This window comes from Sinohyriopsis cumingii, chromosome 10 (genome assembly GCF_028554795.1).
Source record: "Sinohyriopsis cumingii isolate HCF-2022 chromosome 10, ASM2855479v2, whole genome shotgun sequence".
Lineage (NCBI taxonomy): Eukaryota > Metazoa > Mollusca > Bivalvia > Unionida > Unionidae > Sinohyriopsis > Sinohyriopsis cumingii.
Window position 1 is genome coordinate 44,969,604 of NC_142970.1, and position 27,982 is coordinate 44,997,585.

General features: G+C 40.2%; 1 protein-coding gene across 1 annotated transcript in view; it reads left to right on the forward strand.

The window, feature by feature from the left end:
* The first annotated feature begins 218 nt into the window (after positions 1-218).
* LOC149789957 (P2X purinoceptor 7-like) overlaps positions 219-27,982 on the forward strand; it is a 58,866-nt gene continuing 31,102 nt past the window's right edge. Inside the window, exon 1 of the mRNA XM_089972047.1 lies at positions 219-247. The gene's annotated coding sequence lies outside the window, so the exon portion shown is untranslated. The remainder of the gene's footprint in view (positions 248-27,982) is intronic.

Below are 27,982 nucleotides of genomic sequence, written 5' to 3' on the forward strand. Positions count from 1 at the left end.
ATAAAACAAAGAAACACTTGTACCTAGACCTAGTCGAACTCAGTCTGAAAGTACCATCATACGGTTATGTCAATACCTATATACATGACATTGCCATGGTGAACAAACATAATATATGGCAGTACGTTATGTCTCACCCGGAAGCGATTTGTACAAAGGATATATATATATATACATACACCTATCGTATTTCAAATGAGTCTGAGGGATAGGCAGGACTGAAAACTAGGCTGGTCAGTGAGGATCAGTAAGTTATTGTAATTTGTTATTGTTCTTTCTAATTACATTTATATTTGCAAATATGTAATATTTGTATGTATGAGTAAAGTTTTGTTTGTTCTGTGTTGATATCGACAGCTATTTGTTTTATTTTCATAATTTAGAAAATAACACTTAATCCCTTATCTTGTAGTTGAAAGTTTGCAAGCATAAGCCCTCCAATCCATTAATTCATTAATAGTGTTTTCTGGGTGGATCGGGTCTGTTGTTAAATTTATAAGTGAATATAAAATAGATACCATCATCGTTGTTTTGAGATTCGTTACCTTTCCATGGTATGCTTACTAGCTATTACTTAGATTAAATCGGTAAATAAAGATTCATGAAACATTCTAGTTATGTTCCATCTATCATAAGTCACGGTCTGGCTCCTATTTTGGGGTCCGTGGATGGGATTCGAAGGAAACACTTACACTATTTTGAGCGGCATTGACAATAATTGCTTTAAAACAAGGACGAACAATGCAAAAGTTTAAAATAAATCAAACATAAAGAATATGCACTATTTGAATGCTTACTCCACAACGCTGTGGATAACGCAATACGAAAGAAAGCCAATCATACGAAATGTACATCAGCAAAGAAGATGAACTTGGCAGCTTGACACATATTTATTTTACTTGACACAGCGTGCATTAAAAAATCCAGTTCTGAAGTCATATATGTTTGTCGTAATAATACGATCTTTTTGACTATTTGTGTATATCTGCCTGCTTTTCTCCATGTGTCAGTATGTCTTTATTGAACTTTACCCCCTTAGTTTATCTTCATACATACTTAAACGACTTAGAGATATCTGCGTTAAGCCATTTTAAGTAATTTCATGTGTAAATCGGAAAAAATTATCTTGTGGCGAGGTGTGATTGTTTCAACGATAGATCAACACAAATATTTAAAGATCTTATTGCGAATATTTACGAGAAGTATTTGTATTGATTGTATCAGAACCAGATGTGATTCAAAAGTGTTACGTTTGTTGCAGCGGTTGAAGCTCAATGCACTTGTTAATCGTATCGTTTTACTCGATATTGCCGCCGATTTAGCGTACTGTCTGCATTTTTGAGGTTCGTGCATATCACGTGACTTTGTGGAGTGCTGCTTTAAAAAGTGTTCAGATTGTTACAACTTCCATTTTGGATCTTTGTACCATGAACATTCCAGACAATATACCTGCATCTTGAGTGAACGATTGGAAAATAAGGGATACAACAGGATAATACGGTATTAGATAAGCTTCAAATCAATCATTTTCCTTGTTGCCTGTATTATTTAAAGTTACTTCCAAATACTCTGTGTAAAAATAAGGTCTGTATTTATATTCCGTACAGTCTCGTACGCTGCATCTTGTATGCGTTGTGAATCATTTGAATTAGTGAAGTTTATTCATTCTATATGTGAAGAAGTATATGGCTGGGGTGGGGTGCTCCCAATATTTTATATAAACTATTATAGCCATCCCTCCCAGGCTCTATTTTGTTGGAAGTTAAATTTAGTGAAATATCGATGTAGATCTCCTAGCTTCAATTCAGCAGCGCCGACGGTTAGATTGTTAAATGTACAAAAGAGTTGAAATTCAAAAGATAACCATTTAAAAACAATTCAGTAGTGAAATGACTCCAATTTCCAAGTACACTCCTTCCGCTCCACCCTTTCATAAGCCTACTGCATCATTTGATTAGAAATGTAAGATTGATTTCCACCTGTCATTGTATTTCTACTCTTCTGATGTATCCGTTCTTTCTCTTATTTCTCCCAATTCCTTATCCTCCTCTTCCTCGACTTTCTCTAGACTCCTTCTCCTCCTCCACCACCTTTTCAACCACGACTACTCTTCTGTATTCCACTGTCTCGGCTACAGTCTCAATTCCGTCTCCAACTCTTGAAGACTTGGGACTCAATTGAACAGGAAGTTATCTGTCCAATAAAAAGATTCATGTCAAAACACAAGGACCGTACAGTGTTTTTCCTTAGCCCATTCATCTCATTCTACACACAGTCTCTCATCACATAACGGCTATTAAATTTCTTCGGTCACGCATTCGTTCACATCGAGATACCCACACTTTCTTGTTTGGTAAAACAAACGTCATAATGCGACACGGTATCAATTACCTCTTATACATACATCAATAAATTTCATCACATTATTACATATTCCTAATCGCGTTATACTAAACACTTTCACAATAATCAGACGCATTTCTTTACGTTACAACTCATACAAAGTACACAAATACTGAGATATAAATGCTCTGATACATGCATGTAATGAACCAAAAACAAAAAAAAATGGAAAATAGAACTAAGAAACAAAGCAAATTAAATATACATAACAATAGTTCTGCATATTTATACAGATGACACACTACAGTAAGAACAAATGTCAATGTATTACTTTATGAATAAGATTATACAAAGACATAAACCTCTTTTCACCGAAACTAGACCAACTATTGTGCCTTCAATATAATGTACTTTTTCCCTAGCCAGATATAGCTCCCTCAGACTTTAAAGCTATATTTTATAATATTTTGGGCTTGCTTGTTGGAAATATAATTCATTGCTGTGTTCAGGCCAGGGTAAATTGTTCTACATAAAATATTTCCGACTGAAAGAGGCAAAGAGGAGCGACATTGATCGTACAACATTAGGACACAGTCAATTTTTTTGACCCAGTGCAGGATTCTACCAAATATATGTTTCTAATACGCAAACATTTGACGAGTTGTTACAAGGTCGGTATTATTGGTAAGAAAATATCACAGTTATAAGCGACACTTCGCTTTGTGTTTTTTTATTTATGTGACCTTTTCGCTTCATATTTGTTCCCTCTCTCAATTTGTCAATACTTGATTGTTTTGTATAGAAGTGAATATAAGTGACATAGCAGGTCAAAAGTACAATATCAGTTTCCCTATCATCACTCGTAATGCGAATCACAGATCACAACACATTGTTGGTTTTCGGAGTTTCGAGTTTGTTTTTGTTAGAACATTTCTAGTTATAGCCCATATACAGGCTCATAGTTTTACGGAAAATCAAATCATTTACAGGAAACAGCCATTGTTGTTCAAGTCATGGTTATTAAGCCTGTTCGTTGAGCCCTATCTATGTTAATGCTTCGTCTTATATGGATGATTCATTCATGCGACAACTCATAAACTTATTACTGCAGATTTGCAAAATCCGTTTAGGAGATTAGACTTAATTTTTAGCAACCTTATATATATATATATATATATATATATATATATATATATATATATATATATATATATATATATATATAAAGAGGGACAGATAAATAACTTTTATGTAATGTCCCGAAAGACACACTGGGTTTTACGAACCCCAAATTTAGCCCAAGCTAACAAATTACATGTACGGAGATACAGTCCGTCATCAGTACATTTCGTTTCAGCTCCACGGCTGCTACGGTTCAACTTCACAGCTGCTACAGACTCCGGAACACTTCGAACCACTCGGAACACTCCGAACTGTAAACACTCTGGACACTCCGGACATTTGACACTCCGGACATTAGACACTCCAGATACCTCGGACATTAGACGCTCCGGACTCCCCGAACATTCGACTCTTCAGAATCCCCCGGACATTTGACACTCCGTACACCCCGGACATTAGACAATCCGGACACATCGGACACCCGGAAATTATACACTCCGGACACTCCTGATATCAGACACTCCGGACACCCCGGACATTAGACAGCTGAAAATATGCCCAATACCGTGTACTATACATAACACCAGCATAATAATTTAATGATGGTATACACGATAAGTTCTATAGATTACATTATCAGCACAATAATTACAAAATGATAGGTTCAAAAATAAACCTGACCCTGCTCAGTAAGAATGTTACTATATTAAACAGTTCTTAAAAAATGTAACTTTACATTACTAATCTAAATCCCTTGCTCAGTGGCGAACAAGAATATAAATATGTGTATTATTCTGCGTAAACCAAATCAACGTAGCAAACATTCCAAATTAAACGTGGTAATACAGTATTTATAACTTATAGACTAGAAATTAATAAACTTACATACTTCTACAGCTGAAGATGTGCAAATCGTTGAAGCAGACTGCCGGCTGACAAGACTTATCCGTATTATAAAGAAATTTACTACTTTGAGGTATTTATACAAAGACATAGTCTGTGCATTGTAGGCATTCGGTTCGTCCCATCTAGAGCACTTCGCACCTGCGGCATGGGATGAACCGAACTAGCTATTTAGAAATACGAAACAATATACATAAATCACCCTCGGGTATCGTTGCACACAAAAAAACGAAACCCGAATACATGTATTCGATAAATAAAAGAGTTTAATTCCGTAACACCCAACACGGACTTATTGCACCAAAACATGTGTTTGTGGCGTTTCCAAATGTACCTCGAGATAATAGATCATAGTCAAACCCAAAATATAATGGAATTTGAGTGACTCTGAGGTCAAACTGTCATCATCAACCCTCGGAATAAAAATTCGGCTTATCGATGCAGAAGCCGCTACTGATATTGCACATGCATATCACATTCTGTATTTGTACATGCACTGATATCAAAACATCGACACAGGTCTGCGAATTTCCCAACAAGACTTTTGTACACTATAACTGATTCATTACTATTCATTGGAAGATATGGAATTGTTCATACAGTACGTCGCTGATATGAATTTTTCATGCACGTATAGCTCCTGGTTATGATATTTACATATGCTATGCTGTGATACTTTCTGACAAACCATTATTAATGGAAAATGCTGGTGTACAAATGAAGGTAATTGATAATTAAACCTGAAACGTACTTTAATAATAATATCTTACCACGAAGTTAAGGTCGACCTTTAATGAAAATCAATTAAAAAAATGCAATGAAAAAAAACGGTGTGAGACAAAATTAACTGGAAGTGTTCCCATGTGGTTGACCCAGTGCCTATATCGCTCTCTTTAATGCGTCCAAACACAACAATACCTCAATGACATTAAAATTATCAAGTCAAAGATGAAACAAATACAAACGTCCGGTGAAATATTTATTTTCCTTGTCACAATTCCAGACTAGTAATGTGGGGCACCCTAGCGTCAAGGGAAATTAGCATTACAAGACCCCTTGGGCAACTCTAGCGTCAAGGGAAATTTAACATGGAGAAAAATCATGGGCAACTCTAGCGTCAAGGGAAATTAACATGGGGAAAACTCATGGGCAACTCTAGCGACAAGGGGATTGAACATGGGGAAAAAAGCATGGGCAACTCTAGCGACAAGGGAAATTGAACATGGGGAATTGTAATAGGGTCCAGACCTGATGGGTCTATGGAAAGGGAACAGGGGGAGAGGGACATAACACACACACACACACACAACGTACGCGCGAAGACACACACACACACACATATATAAAATAATAATTCGGGGTTAGGCAATTGAAAGTCAGTCTCTTTTCGAGAAATAGGAGTGGCCCTGAAAAGGGCCTTTGGTTTTATGTTAATATGCCTTTAACATAAAGGGCATCTGTGGCATCTTCTTGTCCTCAAGCTGCGTCTTACAGCAGGGCCATACATCAGAGTCCTCTTGAGGCAACCTTGTCTCTCTATGTAGACTCTTCGTATCCACAGACTGCTGTTGGTCCTGTGGACAACTGTCCACTTGGATCGGACATACATGAGCATGTCCGTCCTGATCATCATTGAAGACACGAGGGTGGAAGATTCAACGTCAGTCCACATCTTGCGGCTACGAGAATATGTGAGTGAGTGATTGCACTGAACTGCGCTTATTTATAGGGAGAGAAAGGATTGAAACGTATTGAGTTCGTTGACCAATCCAAACACGCGTGACGAAATTTAGTCAGTCCGCATCCAATCGGAAGAGAGCAGTCTGTGACGTCACGTGGCCTATATACATTCGTTAGTGCCTGTGCGCTGTCAATCTATGCGACAGTTATTCAACATGACGGAAACTCAGAAAACGATCCATTGGGGTGCACCGACGGTGGAGACTACCCAAGGGAACCCGGACTTACTTTCAGAAGCGGTAAACTGGGATTTTGTGGATTTTCTGACCTCGCAAGAATTTGTTCCAGAACCTTCGTTACCATCTTTACCACACGTGGATAATTTTCGACAGAGACAGAAAGACGAATTGGAGAAATTTATACAGAGACAAAAGGAAGCAGAACAAGCTTTTCTGCTACAGCAACAGCAGCAAGAAGAAGAGGTTAGAAGAAAAAAAACAGCAAGAAGAAGAAGAAGCAGCAAAGAAACAAGAGGGTGAAAGTCAAACGGTCACGGTACTGTTGGACATTTTAGCGGAGTTAAGAAGTCTGAAACAAATGTATCAGACTTCTTTATCACGACCGAAGAGAACACGACCTTCCCGAGCTAAACACGCCAACCCTGAGACTAACCCTACCTTACCACCCTTAGTGATTTCAACCCAATCATCATCATCAAAAGTAGGCCTCGGACGTGGCAAAGGCTTAAGACAGTTAAAGTTGATTGCTTAAACTCACCCCTACACCAGGAAAATAACGGCCCTTTTCAGGGCCACCCACTTCTCTCGAAAAGAGATACAATTTCAATTGCCAATAACTCAAAATAACAACCCATTTTAACCCTATAGTACTTGTCTGTGTATGAGTGTGTGAGTGTAGGTTCTTATTTTAAAATCATAACCCAAAGTCACTTACCTTTTATCATCAATGTATTCTGTTATCCATAGTTACAATCCAATTCACAACATAAACACTCTTAAAAAAGTTCATTCACTTCTTTCGTGTCATTATTTACTCTCTCTGTTTTTTAAATTTCTTCACAGGCTTTTCCTCTTCTTCCTCCTCACTTTCTTCCCTTCTTCTTTTCTTCTCCTGTTTCTTTTTCTTCACCTGTCTGCTTTCTTCCTCTTCTTCTTCCTCTTCTTTCTCTGAAGAATCACTCTTTTCTTCTGACTCCTCTTGTTTCTTTTTGGGGCAATCTGGAGACCAATGTCCTTTTTCTTTACAATAATAACAGGTATCTTGACTTTTGTCTTTTCTAGCCCCTGTTGTTTTCTTTTCTAACGGTCTGGACACTCTGAAGACCAATGCCCTATCTTTTGACAGATATAGCAAGTATCTTCACTTTTATCTCGAAAGGAAGGAGAGTAGTCCGAAGGCTGGTCTGAAGAAAATTTTCTAATGACCCCTCGCAACGCTCTGATGAAACGTTCCATCTGGCTAGTCTCTTCCATCGCTGTGCTCAGTTAGAGAGAGAAATGAATAGTGAAAGGACAAGACACATACCCTTTAATATACGCTGGTCTGCCATGACTATAAAGTACCCCACGGTGTTTAAACTTGAGTCATTTGACTTTTTGCTTTCAAGATGAAACGATCTAATTCATTTGAGAAGAAAGAAAAAGAAGAAAGTAAGAGGCAGAAACGTGATCTATCGCCTCGTACCAGAGCTGAAGTCTTGGCACAAATTCATGCCAGTGATTTTGAAGACGACATGAGTGAACCAGAATCCAAGCCCTCTCAACCAAGTTCACCGCCCTTAGTTAACCCTGACAAATACTACTCCATTCGAGAGACAGAAAAGCGCTCCTCTAGAAAATTTAGAACCACGGCTTACACCTACACGGTGAAGTTTAAAGATTTCAAGTCCGAAGTACCCTTAGAGAAAGCAGAAGGGTTCATCACCGAGATGTGGGATTCTTTACTCACCGCACTCAAGCGACAATGTCAACCCAAAGAAGACGATCGCTTGACACTATCCATATAACACGATGGTTTGAAATCCCCTGTTTGGATTGAGTTTATCAGACCCACAGAACTGACCCCTTCCAAAGTCATGGACAAGATACAACAGGTGCAACAATCCAATGACAAGTTTGACATCATCGATGGTAAAGCCACACTGAAAACGGCTCACGTCTCTCTTCCTCAAGGGACTGGACGCAAAAAGATGTTATTGGTGGACGAACTTCGCAGCACCAAAACAAGTCTCGTCCGAATTAACAACCCTCAAGACCAGATGTGTTTAGCCCGTGCCATCGTGGTGGGACGAACCTATGCCAACAAGAACGACACGGCAGAATGGAAAAGAGCCTGGAAAACTATTCAACAATCGGACCGAGCCAAACAACGAAACGAAGCAGAACTCCTGTTACAACAAGCTGGCCTGTCCAAAGACACACCCTGTGGCATTCCTGAAATGCAAACATTGCAAGATGTCCTAGCTCCACGCTACACCTTGAAAGTGCACCCTCAAGAAGTGCGTGGGTCTCTGTTGTTTCGAGGCCAAGATTTTAAGGACGGAAAATACATTCACCTTTATCATCACGATGACTATTTCGATACCATTACCAATATCACTGGATTCCTGGGATACAGTTATTACTGTGAGAAATGTGACTATGGTTATAATAATCGAGAGCAACACAAACATTGCGGATCCAAATGCTCAGGATGTTTGGCCTCTCCACCCTGTCTGAGCGAAGGACCAGTGCATTGTTCAACTTGTCTGCGCATGTTTGTCAGCCCTACCTGTTACCAACAACATTTGAAGACGCAAGGTTCACAGCAGAAATGTGCTTGTCAACTGTTGAGATTGTGCCCTATGTGTGGACAAGGCATATGTACCAATAATGCCAAGGCCCACGTATGTTCAGGAAAGAAAAAATGTCACATTTGTCATCACATCGTAGACTTGGAACACGAATGCTACGTGCAAAAATACCATCCAGAGAAAGAGGAGGATGGTCACAAGAAGAAAGGTAATTTCATCTTTTTCGATTTCGAATGCATGCAAGAGACCGGCATTCACATTCGTAATTTCTGCGTGGCTCATCGAGCGTGCGAGAAGTGCATTCAAGAACCTATCTTCAGTCATTGTCCTCACTGCAGCAAGATTCCTGGAGGGCGTGAAAAAATCTTTCGGGGACCGAACACGCTAGCCGATTTTGCCCAATCGGTCTTAGACCCCATCGACAAGACGTGGAGCCAAGAGGACATCGAACGTTACGGAGATTGTCATCGTCATGCCACGGTGATGGCTCACAATTTCTCCGGATACGATGGACAGTTTCTTTTGAGGTATTATACGGAACAAGGCACCGAACGACCTAAAGTCATTTTGAACGGAGCCAAAATCATTTCCATGCAAGTGGGACAAGTACAGTTTAAAGATTCCATGAGTTACTTGGCCATGCCTTTGAGTCGAATGCCTAAAACGTTTGGAATGACAGAAATGGCTAAAGGGTATTTTCCACACTTTTTCAATACGGAAGCCAATCAACACGCCGTTCTACCCCATTTGCCTGAGGATAAAGATTACGACCCCGACAACATGGGTACCGAACAACGAGAAGCTGTCTACGCTTGGTACCAGGTTCACGCCTCCGACCCTTTCGACTTTCAGGAAGAAATGCTAAAGTATTGTCGTTCCGACGTGGACATTTCACGGCGTTGCTGTGGAAAATTTCGAGAACTGTTCATGGAACACGGAGGGGTCGATCCTTTGAAAGAAGCTTGCACCATTGCCAAAGCGTGTTCCTTAGTGTACAGACAACGATTCATGCCTGAAAACACCGTGGCGGTCATCAGCCCTCAAACGACCCACTATGTCAAACGTCAATACTCGGTCAAAGCCCTACGCTGGTTACATTACTTGTGCGACCAGGAAGACAAATGGATTCAGCATGCCCGCAACGGAGGGGGCGAAAAGACCATCGGAACGTATTCGGTCAACGGCTGGGACTTAGAAAACCCAAAGATCGTGTACGAGTTTAACGGTTGCTTATTTCACGGATGTCCCGTCTGTTACCCTGACCGTGACACTAAAAATCAGTTTTTACAACGAACCATGGAAGACTTGTACCAGGACACTTGTCAGCGACGCCTAAAGTTAGAACAGGAAGGATACCAAGTGGTGGAACTGTGGGAACACGAACACGATCACCGTTTGAAAACCGATCCCGAGTTTAAACGCCTCGTGGAAAGTTACAAGCTGGTGGACCCCCTGAACCCGAGAGATAGTTTGTACGGAGGGAGGACCAATGCCACCTGTTTGCTGTACCAAGCCGACGAAGAGAAAGGAGAAGAAATGAAATACTTGGACGTGTGTTCGCTGTATCCCTACGTGTGCAAATATTGTCGCTTTCCTGCAAGGCACCCACAATTGTTCACGGAACACATCGACCTGAAAAATATTCGACAATACGAAGGCTTGATCAAGTGCAAAGTTTTACCTCCCACGGACTTGTACCATCCCGTCTTACCTCACCATTGTCAAGGCAAACTGATGTTTCCTTTGTGCCGTACTTGTGCCGAAACGTGCAACCAAGACCAGCCGTGTCAGCACACCCAGGAAGAACGGGCCTTGACGTGGACCTGGGTCAGCGTAGAATTGTTCAAAGCTCTGGACATGGGATACCAACTGTTAGAAGTGTACGAAATTTGTCACTTTCCCAAGACACAACAATACCACAAGGGTGACCCCACGCAGAAAGGCATTTTCGCAGACTACGTGGATGCTTTTTGAAACTATAGCAAGAAGCCAGTGGCTATCCGTCCTGGTGTCACACTCCCGAAGACCAAAAGACATTCAAAGAGAAATACTATGCACAAGAAGGCATCACTTTCGACCACATCGAGAAAAACGAAGGCAGGCGATCGTTTGCCAAAGTGATGTTAAATTGTTTGTGGGGCAAAATGGCACAACGCACGTGTTTACCCAAGACGGAGTATTTGACCGAACCTTCCCGCTACTTTCAGATGATTCACGACAAAACCAAATACATGAAACACGTGGACGTCGTTCGTGAGGATTTGATCTTGGTCAATTACGAAGAAGATCTGGACTTTGTACAAGACGACCCTTTTGGAAATGTCATCATTGCGGCTTACGTGACAGCTCATGCTCGCTTAAAACTGTACGAAGCTTTAGAACTGTTAGGGGAACGCGTCCTGTACTTTGACACGGACAGTTGCATTTACATCCAGCACCCTGACATCGAAGGAGACCGTTTAGGAGCCTGGACAGACGAGCATCCCGACGACAAGATTCTAAGTTTCGCCAGTGGTGGTCCTAAAAATTACGGTTACGAATACCGGGACAAACAAGGAGAAGTGCACAGCAGTGCAAAGTGAAAGGATTGAATCTGAATTATCGTACCAGTCGAGTGGTGAACTTTGGGGTATTGAAAGAAGCCTTGCAGTCTGGAAAGGACGAACACTTTAAAGTGACCACCTATCAATCGAACAAGATTGTACGTTTACCCACTCACCACATCGTCAGTCGAACCTTGGAAAAAGTCTATCAAATCGTGTACCAGAAGCGAGTGCGACTTCCCAATCATTTCACCTTACCGTATGGACACGTTGGTATTGGTCTGTATATAAAAAGGAACCCTAGGCAAGATCGATAGTTCATTGTGACCACCAAGACCAAGTGAACAAGATGAATACTTTCAGAGAAACACAAAACAAGTTTAGAATGGCACAATTCAAGTGTGGGGCTTCTGAAGTGGAATGCGCTTGTGAGCCTTGCGACTTTTCAACCTGTGTTAGTGACAGTACCAGAAGAACCCGTCACCCAGGACAGGACTGTCATGGACATTCCTGAAAGGTCATTCCGGGAGGACATTTGCGTGACAATACCTCATGTAGAGACTGTAAGAACATTACACACTGTCCCTAGGACATCTTGGTTACCCAGAACATGTTGCACAGAGACTTGTTTATATTCCACTTTGATCGTTTTGATGTGTTTTTTATTCCTGTACATAACTATTTGGCTTTTATGTATTCTTGTCTTTCGTCTTTATTTTTGAAACCTCAATAAACGTGTCCTGAAAAAGTATATAAACTCTTGTCTTGTCTGTTTTCGTGTCACAAGTGACATTCCTCACACTATGGCTACCTCTGCTGTCTCTGCTCCCTCTTCCTCCACTTTCAAAGTCATCGACGAACACTTAGATCGTGCCAGTTGGGAGGCCTTGTATCTTCGCCATCCCTTTAACATGCTCATTGCTGGACCTAGCGGTTCAGGCAAAACCGAATTTGTCAAACGTTTGATCGAACATAAACATCATTTGATCGATCGACCACCTCAACGCATCGTGTGGTGTTACAAAGAGTGGCAATCGGCGTACAGTCTCTTGCGAGAAAGTCAAGGCGATTCCATCGTGTTTGTGGAAGGCATTCCTAAAGAAGACGACGGCATCGTCTCTGACTCCCGTCAAACCCATTTGGTCATTTTTGACGACATGTTAGGAGAAGACGAAGAAGAAATTAAACTGTGGTTCACGCGTAAAGGGCATCACCGTAATGCCAGTGTCGTTTACATCACTCAAAATTTGTTTCAACAAAGTAAAACCCATCGCACCATCAGTCTCAATGCGCATTACGTGGTCTTGTTTAAAAGCCCTCGAGATAAATCGCAAGTGCAAGTCTTAGCCAAACAGTTAGGAATGCCTTGGCTGACTCAGGCGTACGACGATGCCACTCACACTCCACACGCTTATTTACTCGTCGATTTGAAACCTACGACCCCCGAGGATTTGCGATTTCGTACCCACTTGTTTCACCACTGGTGCCAAGACGGAGGGCCTGTCCTGTATACGTCTCCGTCCTCGACTTAATTTCACTCCAAAAAAAATCTATAAAAACCTCAGACCCTTTTCGTCTGTCTCACACAGTGTGAACATGGCGTCCCTTCAGTCGCATCTTCCCGTCAAATTGATTCGTGCCTTGTATGGCATCATTCGAGAAAAAATCCACAAAGACGAGCTCGTGTCTTAGAAGCTAGTCTCAAAGAAGTCTTACGATGGTTCACGGTGATGGCACGTCAGTTACTCCAAGGGGTCATTCAGATTCCTCATCAAACCAAACGCTTTTTCGATCGAAACAAAGTCGCTTTGACCCAACTGGCCGATCCCCGCATCGACACTCAAACCAAAAAACAAATCATTTTGAAACCTGGAGGGAGCGGTACTCTAGGAGGGGTCATCATTCGCTCTCTCTTAATATGGGATCCTAATGCATCCAAAGTTCTCCCCAAGACACAAAAAGAAGTCAAACGAAGCTGCAAGAAGAAAACGAAAAAGACCAGGTCCCCAAAAAGACCCGTGTCTGCAAGAACTTCTCCAGTGGCGGGACCCTCCTCTTACCAGACACCACCCCGGAAAAAGAAAAGAAGCCCTCAGAAAAAGAAACAGAAAAAATCCCCAGAAAAAGAAAAGCCCACAGAAGAAAACTAGTCACAAGAGAGGCACTTCGGCCAGGACGCAACCTTACACTCGCAAACCACGACCTGCCACGGCGGTGACCGCGTCTCCGGTAACCTCAGGTTCAATCACTTCTCCGTTGATGTCACCAAGAACCGAACAGTACTTGGAGACGTTGATCACACCAAGAACTTCTCCGTTGATGACCCCAAGAACTTCCCCAGTGGCAGGACCCTCCCATTTAATGGCAGTGGCTGCGATTCACAAAGTACCTGCTCCCAAAGTCAGAGTCCAAGAGAGATCGGGCATGTTACAAAGTTTACTGGATTTGTCCAAGCAAGAACTGGCTCGATTTAGTCCGTTGCGTACCTCTACACGACGTGTCATGCCTGTCCTCAAGTTGATACGACGTCAAGACAATCAGTGGCGACGCGTTCCATTATAAAAAAGGCCTGTGACCAAGTAGGGGTATCAGTGCTTTTGGTGCTGAAGACTCAAAGATGTCACCCTCCAGAAAACATCCCTCTTCTAAACGACCCCAAGGAAAGAAAAGGAAAGGACTGCCTCCACGTTTAGTCAAACATGGGGACATGTTATCTGTCCTGTCCAAAGCTTCTCCACCCCTGCGAAAAAAACTCATTCAAACGGCCTCCAAAGAGGTCATCGATGCCGTGTGCGAATGTTGTTTGAACGTCTTGAAAGGCACGATCCCTTTGTCCAAACACCAGAAACAATGCTTAGGCAAACATCGTCACGTTCTGCGTCAAATGGTTCAAAAGAAAATCCCTCTCGGAGAAAAGAAGAAGATGTTGCTTCAACGTGGAGGAATTTTACCCCTTTTGCTAGGTCCCTTACTGAAAGGAGTCTTGGGAACCATGTTGGGAGGCCTGATGGGAGCAAGATAAAAAGGCCCTCTGGAGTCCCAAGATCTCAGAATCGACCTTTGACATCCCATGGAAGGACGAAAACTAGCTTTAGTGCCTTACAAACGATGGATGGAATACCATCGTTGGCAAGAACAACGCACCCCACATTTACCTCCCAACCCACATTTGAACGAGACGTCCCAGTTACAACACGAATTGCAGTCCTTAATGGATCGCCAAGATTTGTCCGAAACAGAAAAATCGCAAAAGTACGGCCAACTCTTGCAGCGACTGCAACTCTTTCACCAAAAAGCTTAGACGAAACAGCAGTACCCACTCTGAAAGATTTTAAGACCTTGATGAAAAGTCCAGGACCATCATCACTACTGCCACCACCACTACCATCCCCAGTGGTCGCCAGAAATGCTACCCCACGAAAGTTTGAGGAAGAAGAGATAGGAGAAGTGTTTCAAACACCGTCAGCAGCTCCCATGTCTAGTAAGATTGCAGCATCCTTGTTGACCCCGTCCCCCACACCCCAACGAGAAGAAATGAAAGCTTGGGTTAAAAAGATGATGTCCACTCCTCCTTCGACAGAAGTGAAAAAGAAAGAATCGAAACCAGAAGTGAAAAAAGAAAAGAAGACCAAAGCCATTCCATTGCCACCACTACCTTCGACTTCTACTCCCGTAGCCCATCGGACCCGTAAATCCGTTTCCAAACCAGCCTTTCGTCCCACCCAAAATAGCATCACCGAAGAGTGGGTGACTTATTAACAAACAAAAAAACATGGAAAAAGTGTTAGCCAGCATTTACTACGATCCCTCCCATCCTGCAGGTTAAGCAGGAGTTCAAAAATTGTATCGTGCTGCCAAAACGCAACTGAAAAGTCTCCGTTTACCTCAAGTGCAACGATGGTTACAAGAACAAGCTACTTACACTTTACACAAACCCATTCGATGCAAGTTTTCCAGAAGTCGCACCCGAGTGGAAGGCATCGATCGTCAATGGCAAGCCGACTTAGCCGATGTTTCTCATTTGGCTAGCTACAATCGCGGCTACAAATATTTGTTTTGTGTCATCGACGTCTTTTCCAAATTTGCCTGGGTCGTGCTCTTGACTTCCAAATCGAGCAGCGAGTTAGTGCGAGCCCTGCAACGGGTGTTGAAACAAAGCGGTCGTCACCCTCTTCGATGGCAAACGGACAAAGGCACCGAATTTCTGAACCAAGCTTTCCAAAAAGAATTAAAGAAACGTGACATTCATTTTTTTACCACCGAGAATCCCGAAACCAAAGCCAGCATCGTGGAACGTTTTCAACGTACTTTGAAAGAACGCATGTGGAAATATTTTACGCATCACCACACTCTGAAGTACATCGACATCTTACCGCACCTGGTACAAGCGTACAACCAATCTTACCATCGAAGCATCGGACGTGCCCCGCAAGAAGTGACTCCCGACAACAAAGTGCTGGTGTTTGAGCGCCTGTTTGGTACGTTCCCGACGAGGGCTGTCCCCAAGAAAAGTGGAGTGTTGACCGTAGGAGATTGGGTGCGCATTGGCAAAACCAAACGCACTTTCGACAAAGGTTACTTACCTAACTGGACTACCGAATTGTTTCGTGTCACTGGACGAGTGCATGGTCGTGATCCTGCCGTCTATAAATTGGAAGACATGAACGGAGAAGTACTCAAAGGAACGTTTTATTTGCCCGAGTTACAACGTGTCACCAAAAAAGAAGACGACGTGTACGACATCGAAAGCATTCTCGAACGCAGAACCCGTAAAGTGGGCAAACGACGTGTCAAATATGTCAAACTACGCTGGAAAGGATATCCACCCAGTTTTGATTCTTGGATCGACGCTTCTCAAGTCATCGACTATAAAAAGAAGTGACCATCATGCCCTTTCACACAGACGCAGCTACGTCGACCACTCCTTCACCCAGTTCTTCTCTGCAAGATTTACAAAAACAACCCTTGTGGGTGTGGTGTGGAGAACGTGTGCCTAAAACCCAAATCGTCTTTTTCTGTCAAATCTTCGTGGTGTATTGTGTCATCGGGGCAGCCATTGCCAATTTGAGTTTGCAACAAGGAGACAAACAATTGTGGACCATTTTATTGAGCAGTTGCATCGGTTACCTGCTTCCTAATCCCTCCCTGAAATTCACCTCGAACGGGAACCACGGAAACCTTGTGTCCAGTGCCAGTGCCAGCCACCACTCCAACAACAACTCCATTATGAGCGGAGACACGCCTCTTACGTCCAATAACCCCTCGGACAGCCACAGAACTCTGGAATTATGAGTTACCAAAACCAATTTTACTTAACCTTACCCAGTGACAGTTCCATGGAGGTGTTCCCCAACAACACGTTGTACTGTTACACGGCCAAATTACCTCAATCGATCCCATTAGATCACGAAGCCCATTGGGAAGTGGCTTTAGTAGAAATCATTCACCCGACCCAAGTCCTCAATGTCCTTCCCAATCAAAACTTTTTTACGGTGGAAGTTCATGACGAGCCAGTGCAAAAGTACTTGAATACCCATGTCAAATATGATCACAAAACCTTTGATGACAAAACTCAAAAGTGGTCCTACCACTTGTTCATTCCCCCAGGCTACTATTTTAGTGGTCAACATTTGGTCAGCACCATAGCTTCCAGATTTAATGTCGTGTTTCTGAAAGCTTTGGAAAGTGTCAGAAAAAGTGTCACCCTGGAGTACCACAAAGCAGCTCGTCGCTTCCTGGTGAAATTTGACGGGGGTAAAATCGTGTCCATTTTATTTTGTCCTGAATTGTTTAACATGTTGGGCGGGGACATGAACATGAGAATGGCCATAATTAAGAAAAACGAATTACCAGTCGTTTCCGGCAACGATTCTTTTAGCAAGTCATTTCGTTTCCCGGTAGAACTGAACCAAGGACTGAATTTGATGTTTGTGTACTCCGATGTGGTGGAGTACAACGTGGTGGGACACACCTCCGTACCGTTACTACGTGTCATTCCTTTCAAAGTGGATTCTGCCACGGTCGCTGACGAAGAAGGTGGAAACACTTACCACGTCCACCGCGAATTTGTACATCATCACTATTTGCCTGTCAGCAAGTCTTATTTGGACACGGTCAACATTGCTATAAAAGGATATCTGGGACAAAATATTCCATTCACCAAAGGGAAAGTCACGGTGAAACTCCATTTTCGAAAACGGTTCTCTCACGACTCGTAAGTCATGTATCCAGTGTACCGAGGGGTTGCTCGACAGCGAGGACACGGTTTAGGAGATATGTTAAAATCGGCTTTTCGTTCGGTGGCTCCGGTGTTGAAACCGATGGTGACACGCGGATTGCACGCCTTGAAAGATGCGGCACTGACACAAGGCAAAGAATTTCTCCAAAATGTCATCATCGACAAACAAAACCCCAAAGAAGTTTTCATGAGGGCAGGCAAAAATGTCTTGCTGCAAACAGGTAAAGACCTTTTGGGCCGACGAGACACACCTATAAATGCCCTGCACGCTACCGAGTCAGGCATTCAGCAAGGACAAGGCAGAAAGAGACGACGAAGAAAACACCCTTTCACCAGACTTCAAGCTAGAAAGGCAAAGAAAAGAAGAACCGTTCGAGACTTAGACGTTTTCGATTATTGAGAAACAGACAAAAAAATGATGCACCGAGAGTCTTGCGCTTGTTCCAAGTCGGAACTGGATCTGTTTGCCATGCCGCCCACGATGATGACCATGCAAGAATCCCAATGGGTGGAATTTCTCCCCGTCTCCTCTTTGACGGATTCCGCTCCCATCGAGTTTGAAATCAAAGGACAGCCCGAAGATTACATCGATCTGAATAGCAGTTACTTGTACTTGAAAGTCAAAGTAATGAAAACGGACAATACCAATCCTGGAGCCAATGATAGAGTAGCTCCTGTCAACAATTTCATGCATTCCTTGTTCAGCGAACTGGACCTGTACTTGAATAACAAACTGGTCAGCAGCAGCATGGATACTTACCCTTATCGTGCCTACCTGGAAAATCTCTTGACGTACGGAAAAGAAGCCAATAATACTCATCTGGATGCTTGCGTGGTATGGAAACCTGACACCGCGGGTGATAACACGTTTAACGATACAGCCCTCACAGCAGATGACGATCCTCACAATGTGGGGTTTAACACACGTAGAAATAAAATTCTGCAAGGACGTAGTTTAGAACTGATGGATCGTTTGCATTTGGACATGTGGTTACAAGAAAAGTATTTACTGAACGGAGTGGATATCCGCCTGAGACTGAATCGTACCAGTGCCGCTTTCCATTTGTTGGCTCATGCTAACGAGTACAAAACGTTCATCCAAAAAGCCGGACTCTACGTTCGACGCGTGGACGTTTTACCCAAAGTGGGAAACGATATCAGTCAAACGTTGAGCAGAACCACTGCCAAGTATCCCATACGACGCGTGGAAGTAAAAACCTTCACCATTCCTGCAGGACAGCGATCCATGATCGAAGATCATCTGTTCCAAGGTCAGTTACCCAAGCGTTTGATCCTTGGTATCGTCAAGAATTCAGCCTTCAACGGAGTCCACAACGAAAATCCTTTCCTGTTTCATCATTACAACGTAGCCAAGATCGAAGTCAGTCGCGATGGCAAGACGCTGTGTACCCGACCATTTGAGCCTAAGTTTGGTGACAGGAATTACTTGAGGTCGTACTTGTCCCTGTACGAAGCCACCTGTAGGTATTAAACTACTGTTACTGACCACGGTCAATATCACAATGTAAAGATACGTAAGAAATAATTGTAAATGCCAACAAATACAAATTAAATATACATCACAGGCGTTGTTACATGCTTTTAAAGTTGCTTTTTTTATATGTCAGCGTATTTAGAGTCTTGTCAACTTCCCACATTTGTATTGAGACAAAAAATCCTCGCATTTACCATCTGTAGAATACGTACAAGGACAAACCACCACCAGCTTTGCTTTTATTGCAAAATACCGCTGTAACAATGGATCTTTTGAGAACAGTGAAAATGAACCTGAAGTTTACAGCATGATGGGGTTCCCCTGCTACCACTGGTCTAAAAATGTATTCCAAACTGAAATAGAGAATGTATTTAATCAAAGAGAGCTGGGAAAGTGAATGGAAATTTACAAATGTACATAACTCAGCTCCCATCCTTAGTCCTCGACCTTTAGGATTACCATGAAAGGTTAACACACGTAGTCTAATTGGTTCTAAATGGAATTGATGCCACTTAAACATTCAACATGGCCAACACAGCATCCATCTTGACAATATTGTTCTCGCTACTTCTGAGTGGATAATCAATATGAGGTTCTCACCAACAGACTTCTTGTAATATTTTAGTCCTAAATTAAAATGGTGCCGATTTGATGTTAAGTATGGTAATCGTTTCCTACCCCATAACAGAAAGTTATATAGCCATTGGGTCTTCAAGGAAAAACGTATGACATCTAGTCTGTTCTAAACAAAAACGGTGCTGATCTGATGCCTAATATGGACACAACAGTGTTGCTTTAGTCCTATTAGTTTGATCTTCTTGGAGGAGAGATCATGATCTTGTTACGATATGTGATCTGAAACTGTTCTATGTACATGTAAACAATTGAATATTGATAATGTCAGATGTTCGAAAAGAAGGAATAAAAAATAATTGAATTTAGTTTTATGCTCTCCCCCTCACCTATCTCGGACAATTGTTATAGTTGTAAATCTCGTCATCAGATACTAGCACAAGTCATCAACTTGATGCAGAATATGAAAAAACATTCTTATTATTGTTATTAGGACTTTCAGAATCTACTTGCCTGATAACAGGGAGACGTTCATATTAGTCTCGGGCATTATCCCGTGGGAAAAGCAAACAAAAAAAAGAGCGGTCGTGTACAGTTAGTCATTCTATATGATTTTCAATTTTCATATTTTGCGATCTCCCCAAATTACATATATCATCACCTTTGTGTATGATTACATATATCGCAATATTCTTTTACATACTGGTCCATAGTTTCTATATTATGTCTGTCCTTGTCAAAGTGTATAATTTCCATTTTGTAATCCGTGACATATCATGAATATTTGAACCAGGTTTTGACAACATGTGCTATATATTTATATTTTATTTTGTCAGTTACATTTATATATATATATTAAAAAAAGACGGCTGTTTTAGTGTTGGTATAAAGCAATTTGATATACCAATACTGTTGGTATATCAATTTGTGATCCACCCATGAAGAAATAATATGCGTATATAAACATTATTGCAACGGCGCCGTTGCCTCTGTCCACTTATTAATCACTAGTGACGTATGAAAATAACGATAAAAATATTAATAATCCCCGTTTTCTAAATGAATACACAATTTCACTGCAATCCTTTCTGCTTTCCGTACTTAGGAACCTGGAGTGAGAGAGATAAAGAATTTGGGATGTTTGAAAACCTTGAAATTGAACTTAAACCAAGTAACATACAAGAATATGGTTAGTGTGTACATACATTGGGATGTATATAATCAAATATAGAAAGTTACAAACCCTGTCGACATTATGCGATAAATGTCTTGGTTACTTGGTACTCATACATGTACTATGATGTGTGTTTGTGATTTGAATTTTTAACGTAGCCTTAGCAAGTTTTCAGTCATTCCTACCATATATGCAGTGTGGCAGTTATAACGATATCTTGCACTGGGGAACCATCCCACATACATATAGCAACATGTCCCCCGCCAGTCATATTATCCTGACACCAGGCCAACCTCTTAATGATGAGCGCCTAGCGAGGCAGCATTACCATTTGAATAAGAATTTCGCATGATTCGGCGGGGGTTCGAACCCGTGACCACCTGCATCCGACTCAGACGCACTAACTACTAGTCGACCGGAACGGTCCATACTGTTATGTATCTAATGTTTAGTTGTTGTTTCCTAAACCTATTATAATGTTCTAAAATCGATTATTATTAAATTAAATAAATATGAAAATGCCCACCCACCCTCACACTCTCTCTCTCTCTCTCTCTCTCTCTCTCTCTCTTTCTTTGGACCATAGTAGAAAGATAGGGCGAAAATCTATGAAAAGACGAGCTAACAGGAGGATTTTCGTTTCTGTCATCCCAGGATGCCTCTGGACTTATTAATGATGGTAAAAGTTAATTCAAGCCGACCAAAGGGAGACAGAGACAAACATACAGTCAGAGAGAGAGAGAGAGAGAGAGAGAGAGAGAGAGAGAGAGAGAGAGAGAGAGAGTTTATGGTCCTTAGTACTGTTATTAAAGCAGAATAATGATCTAGATCAACCGTAAATATATTAAAATATTTTAATTACTTCTTGTTTGTTCACCATTTCGCTTAGTTTCTATTCCACACTAATTTCCATACGCTGGTCCTTGAAGGGGTGATCGTTCATGTCAGCGATTGAGCTAATCATGTGTTTGTAGTGCTCTACTTTCTTCATTAATACCATCTTTCAATTTTAAATAAATGTGTTTTATATTGATTTTATCAATGCACAAAGTATAAACTAAGAAAGACAACAATCAGCTTATAAAATTGCGAAGGTGATTTTAAATATCAACAAAAAGCACATGCTGCATTTTGTAGAGGATACACTTGGTACGGATGCGAGTAGTTAATTAGCTCGGTCAATACACAGGTGACTGTAGTCAATCTTAAACTCCATTCAAAGTGCAAACCCATATATTTGCATGTGATATAAATATAATGTATGCACAGTATGTAGGCTGTATCAATTATAAACCACTCTAATACAGTTTGCATTAAAAGGATGCTCGATAAGCCTCTTTTTCTTTTAATGAAAAATATATACATCTCATGATACGCGGATTTCAAGCCCTAACACAACCACGGAAAGATTGAGGGTTGCATTATATGCCGAGATTCCCGACCCGATACAATCGGCTTCTCAAAGATTATTTTGATGCATGTCGCCTATTTAATATTAATTAGGTAATACTTGTACATGTTCAAAATGTAACTCGTGTGAGATTTATTTTACAGGCATGCTTAATAAAGCACGTATCCATAATTAGTATAGTTATTTCTCTTTTTTAATGCTAAATCAATCAGCCTAAACTCTAGCAACCCACTCGGTGTCTATCATCTATTGTATGATTGTATATAACCTACCCCCTTCTATCTATATTCTCTTATAAATATTTCAAAACCATAATATATTTATATATTTATATACACATGCATATATATATATATATATATATATATATATATATATATATATATATATATATATATATATATATATATGCATTCTAACCCTTCATTTCCTTCTCGCGTACTTAGTTATCTTAATTTATTATTTACACATATCTTTTTAATAACTTTACTTATGGGAATATGATTTTAAGGCATAAACAAAATAAAAATTAACTGTAAAACGAATGACATACAATTTCCTTAACTTCCCGTTTTATTTGCCTAATATTTAAACTTTAGTTGTCGTATATTGTTATATAATAAGTCAAGCGCTGATTTCCCAAAGGCAACTTCAGTTCCAGTGAATTTGCATTAGGCAAACTAACTTATGACATTTGTGTTGCTTTGATGTCAACCTACATTCTTTTGAAATCACATTTTTTTTAAAGCTGATTTGAAGATATAGATATGTTTGATATTCTTAAGTTTTTATTTTGTACTACCTAGACTTGATGCATATTTTTGCGATAATGCTATTTAACATTTACCAACTAGATGGTATTTTTGATTGTGTCAATAAAATAGGTCACAAAGTTGCGAAACAGTGCCTGAGGATTTCTTTTGGGCAAATTACCATAAACTTATATTTTAATAAGATTTGAACATTTAATATGGTTTATCTGTCTGTATATAGTTTTACTTGCATATAAATTAGTTCCTAAGCTTTTTAATAAATATCTTCACATGTTTTTGCAGGACAGGCGCAATAAAAAAATATTTAGGTTCTCAGGTTGATGGTAGTCTTTGTGTGTAATTAGTCCTCACAATGACGTCCTCACAATGATGGTCGATTAAGAGTAGTACTCATAAAATTTAAAGAAGTATACGGCAGAAATAAAGTGATACAGATATTGCCTGGCTTACAGTTAAGGCTATTTTCAAATTTCTAAATATACTTTCATTCCTTCTTATGGTCCTCGAAATGTAGTCATATGTCAAGGTCCTCACAAGTATATGAATACACGTATGTTTGTGTGAATGTTGATCTTTGTTTGTCCCTATCAAATTTATTTTACCTAACTACCTACATACAGTAGCGCGTATTCAGGCCCGCCACTTAGTCTCTAGTAAAAATTGACCATGAAATATAAAGATATGGACATAAAAATAGAAACATAACATTAGCATACTTAGTAACACTTTAGGGACTCTATAGAGACAAACAAATTGACATTCAGATTAAATGGACATAAAATGTAACTAACATTTCAAATTTATAAATAGCAATCTATAAATAACTACGAGAGATCATGCTCAGTTCAGCTAAATCTCGTAGCCTCTCGAACAGATCTCTTCGTCTTACTTACGCACCGACACATTAGCGACACTATACAACTAAAAATAGGGATATAACAAAGGGACATTATAGAGACACATTTAGGGACATTATAGGGACATTAAAGCTACGCAACAATTTAATCCGCATAGCTATGGCATACCCAATCATATGTCCCTAAATACACAAATATTCTAAAGCATAACGGATCACACAAACTAGCTCAGCTGACTACTCAAAACTATAATTAACTTTAGTATAATTAACTACGAGATTTCTTGCTCGGTTCAGCTGATGCTCGGAGTATTTACGTGTTTGAGAGTGTGTGTATGTTTTATTTTTGTGTTTGTTTTTGTGAGTGTTTGTGTGGGCGCGTACGTTTGTGTGTGTGTGTGTGTGTGTGTGTGTGTGTGTGTGTGTGTGTGTATTTTTCCTTAACAAAAACCACTTGTCCCCAAACACAAACTAAAGTTTATTTGTGTATGTGTGTTGGTTTTCGTGTGTTTATGTGTGCACACGTACGTTTGTGTGTATGTATGTGTGCTTGTTTTTCCTTAACAAAAACCACTTGTCTCTGAACAGAAAATAATGTTTGTCTGTGTATGTGTGTTGGTTTTCGTGTGTTTATGTGTGCGCGCGTACGTTTGTGTGTATGTATGAGTGCTTGTTTGCCTTAACAAAAACATTTGTCCCTTAAAAATTAATGTGTTCGTTTGTGTGTATGTATGTGTTATTGTATCCACGTGTTCGTTTGTGTATGTATTTTGTTTGTGTGCGAGCGCGTAAGTTGTGTGTATGTGTATGTGTGCGCTCGTACGTTTGTGTGTATGTGTTTGTGTGTGTGTGCGCGCGTACGTTTGTGTATGTGAATATGTGTTTGTTTGTGTGTATATGTGCGCACGTACGTTTGTGTGTGATCTCTTTTATCTTAACAAAAATACTCTTATCCATAAACTACAAATATAGAGATTTTGTATGTATTTTTGATTGTGTGCGTTTGCGTTCGTTTGTATGTGTGTTTTATGTCTGTGTATGTGTGTTTGTTTTTCATTAATGAAAAGCTTATCCGTTAACACAAAAGTTTGTTTGTGTGTATGTATGTGTTTTTGTATGAGCGAGTTCGTTTCTTTGTGTGCGTGTTGTGTTTGTGTGTGTATTTTGTTCGTGTGCGCGCGTATTTTTATATGTGTTTGTGTGTTAGTGTGGTTGATTTTTTTTCTTAACAAAAAGCTTATCCCTAAACAAAAAAGTGTTTTTATATGTGTGTTTGTTCGTTTTCTTCCCTTAACAAAAACCGTATCACTTAACGATAAGTGTTTGTATATGTATGTGTGTGTGTTTATATGTGTTTGTGTGCGTTTGCGTACGTTTAATGTGTGGTTGTATGTTTGTGTATGTGTTTGTTTTCTTCCCTTAACAAAAAGGTGTGTGCACGTATGTGTTTTTATATACACGCGTTCGTTTGTGTGTGTGTATTGTGTTTGTATGCTTGTATTTTGTTTGTTTGCGTTCGTACGTTAGTATGTGTTTGTGTGGTTGTTTTTCCCTTAACAAGAAAACACTTTGTCCCTGCTCGATGTATTTTTTTTGTGTGAATGTGGAGTAGTGTGATTGTAACCACTAACTCTTTTGCTAGTGTGATTGTAGCTAATTGTGTGTTTTGTAGATACAACACTTCATTCTCCAGAATGAATTGATAGTAAATAAAGTGGATTTTGTTAGTATGAGTGTGTTGTTTTGTATAGAAATGTATTTTAGATTAGCACTCTCATCACTATGGATTCTCTGATAGGTGATTCTATGTATATACAGATATATGTCCCTCCCCGCCAGGCGTTATAGATTTTTTCCGCTGTCACTGTTTTCCGATTGAGGCCAACCACTTGCAACACTGTTGCCAATGTCCAGTACCGTGAAGTCACTCAACCTATTCCATTCCTATTGTCCTTAGACAGACCCTGTTTTTCCGCTATACAGGCCTAACCTTTTGTCCGTATGAATCTTGTCCTTGAATCGTCCCAGGGTGTTTTGTAATGGCAATTCCCATTGTCCGTGTATCGCAGTGAAACGCTATAACGCTTGTTGGTGCGTGACATATAACTTTATGTAACGCCTGGCGAAGCGGGATACATAACTTCGTATAATGCCTGGCGGAGCGGGACATATAACTTTATATAACGCCTAGCAGACATTCTTGCTAATGTCCATTATCGTGATGTCGTCATTCATATTGTCCCTATATAAACCCATCCTATGTTAAATTCCCCTTGTCGATAAACAACCCCAATACTACCCATGTTAAATTCCCCCTGCCGCTAAACAGCCCCATCAATATTGCCATGGCAAATTGTCCTTGTCACTAAACAGCCCCAGTAACATTTGCCATGTTAAATTTCGTTGTCGCTAATCACACCCATGACCTTTATGACTGGGATTTATTTTGTCGCTAAACAGCCCCAATATTCCCGATGTTAAATTCTCCTTGTTGTTAAACAGCCCTAGCAATATTTCAAATGTTAAATTCCCCTTCTCACTAATCACAACAGCGACCTTTTTGACTGGGATTTCCATTGTCGCTAAACAGCCCCAATATGCCCATGTTAAATTCGCCTTGTCGCTATACAGTTCCAATCCCTTGTCGCCATGTGAAATTTTACCTTGTCGCTATACAGTCCCAATCGCTTGACGCTAGACAGACCCACACATGTTAAATTTCCCTTATCGCTAAACAGCCCCAGCAATATTCCCATGTTAAATTATTTTTGTCGCCAAAAAATAACCAGAACCCTTTTGACTGGGATTTCCATTGACTCTAAACAGTACCAGCAATATTCCCCTTGTTAAATTCCCCTTGTCCGTCTATAGTCACAGCCATGTTAAATTTCTGCATTTTAAACTCCCGTTGTCCCTAGGTTACACCCCCCCCCCCAGTTTAACATAGAAGCACAATTTTCCCTATAGGGCCCCACTTCACTAGTAACAGTGTAGATTCGATGGCTCAAACGGTGCAAATATTGGAAATGTTTTAATATTTTTAGATCGCTTTCCCGGTTCAAACCCATTTGTCGTTTTTCCACCATTATTTTACTGTATTCTTTAAAGACAATTTTATGCTTAAGAAAATTTAACTTCAAACAGAATAGAAGAAAAAAAATTAATATGTGCATCTTTCATGTTATAATCAAGGATAATATTCAATAAAAGTTTGGACAAGTCCATTGAATCCTAAAAATAATTAGGTTTATTGAGGAAAACAAGCATGAACATAAAGAATTAACCTCAAAGTATATTTCCCTGAAAGAAATTGAAATAACTTTGTAATGTAGTGCAAAAATATTTCAGGACCCTTGATTTTATAAACTTTTTCCCGAGTTTATTTCAAAGGATACTTTTCGCGGTCACATCCTTGTAAAGTATAGTATGTGAATCTGTATTGTCCTTTTATATCTAATGATAAGTAGGTACAAATATTATCCGGCTATTTAAATTAACAATTTTTCTCTTAAAATGAAAGAATCATTGACTGCACGCTGATTTTATATATTTAAAAATATAATTATTTGTTAAAACGTTTCGTTTAATAAGTGTAAATTGTGTTTTGCATTGTATTATATAATGGAAGATATACATATCCGAAACACTTGTTGGAAGGGTTTTTGTATCCACATCTCATTGTTAGTATCAGACAATGGTGGTGTCCCATATAATACGATATACCCGGAAGAACGTGCAAAACGATATCTTTATAATGAGGCAAATATAAACCAAGATGAGGAAGAACCCAATGCTGAGAAGGAAATCATTAATAATGAACCTGATGAGCTATTCATTTAAAAAAATAGAACATCGGTCAGTAAAACCATGGTGTAAATTGTACATGAAAGGTTTGATGTTGAGGAGAAAATTGTATTACTTGTCAGGACCAATATGCCATGTAAGACCTCATCTTTAAATGAGGAGAATTCAATAGGATGAGAGAGAAACAGTACTCTATCACTGAGCTGATAGAGATAATACCTAAAAGTGGAGTACTGGAAGGGATATTTTACCCCT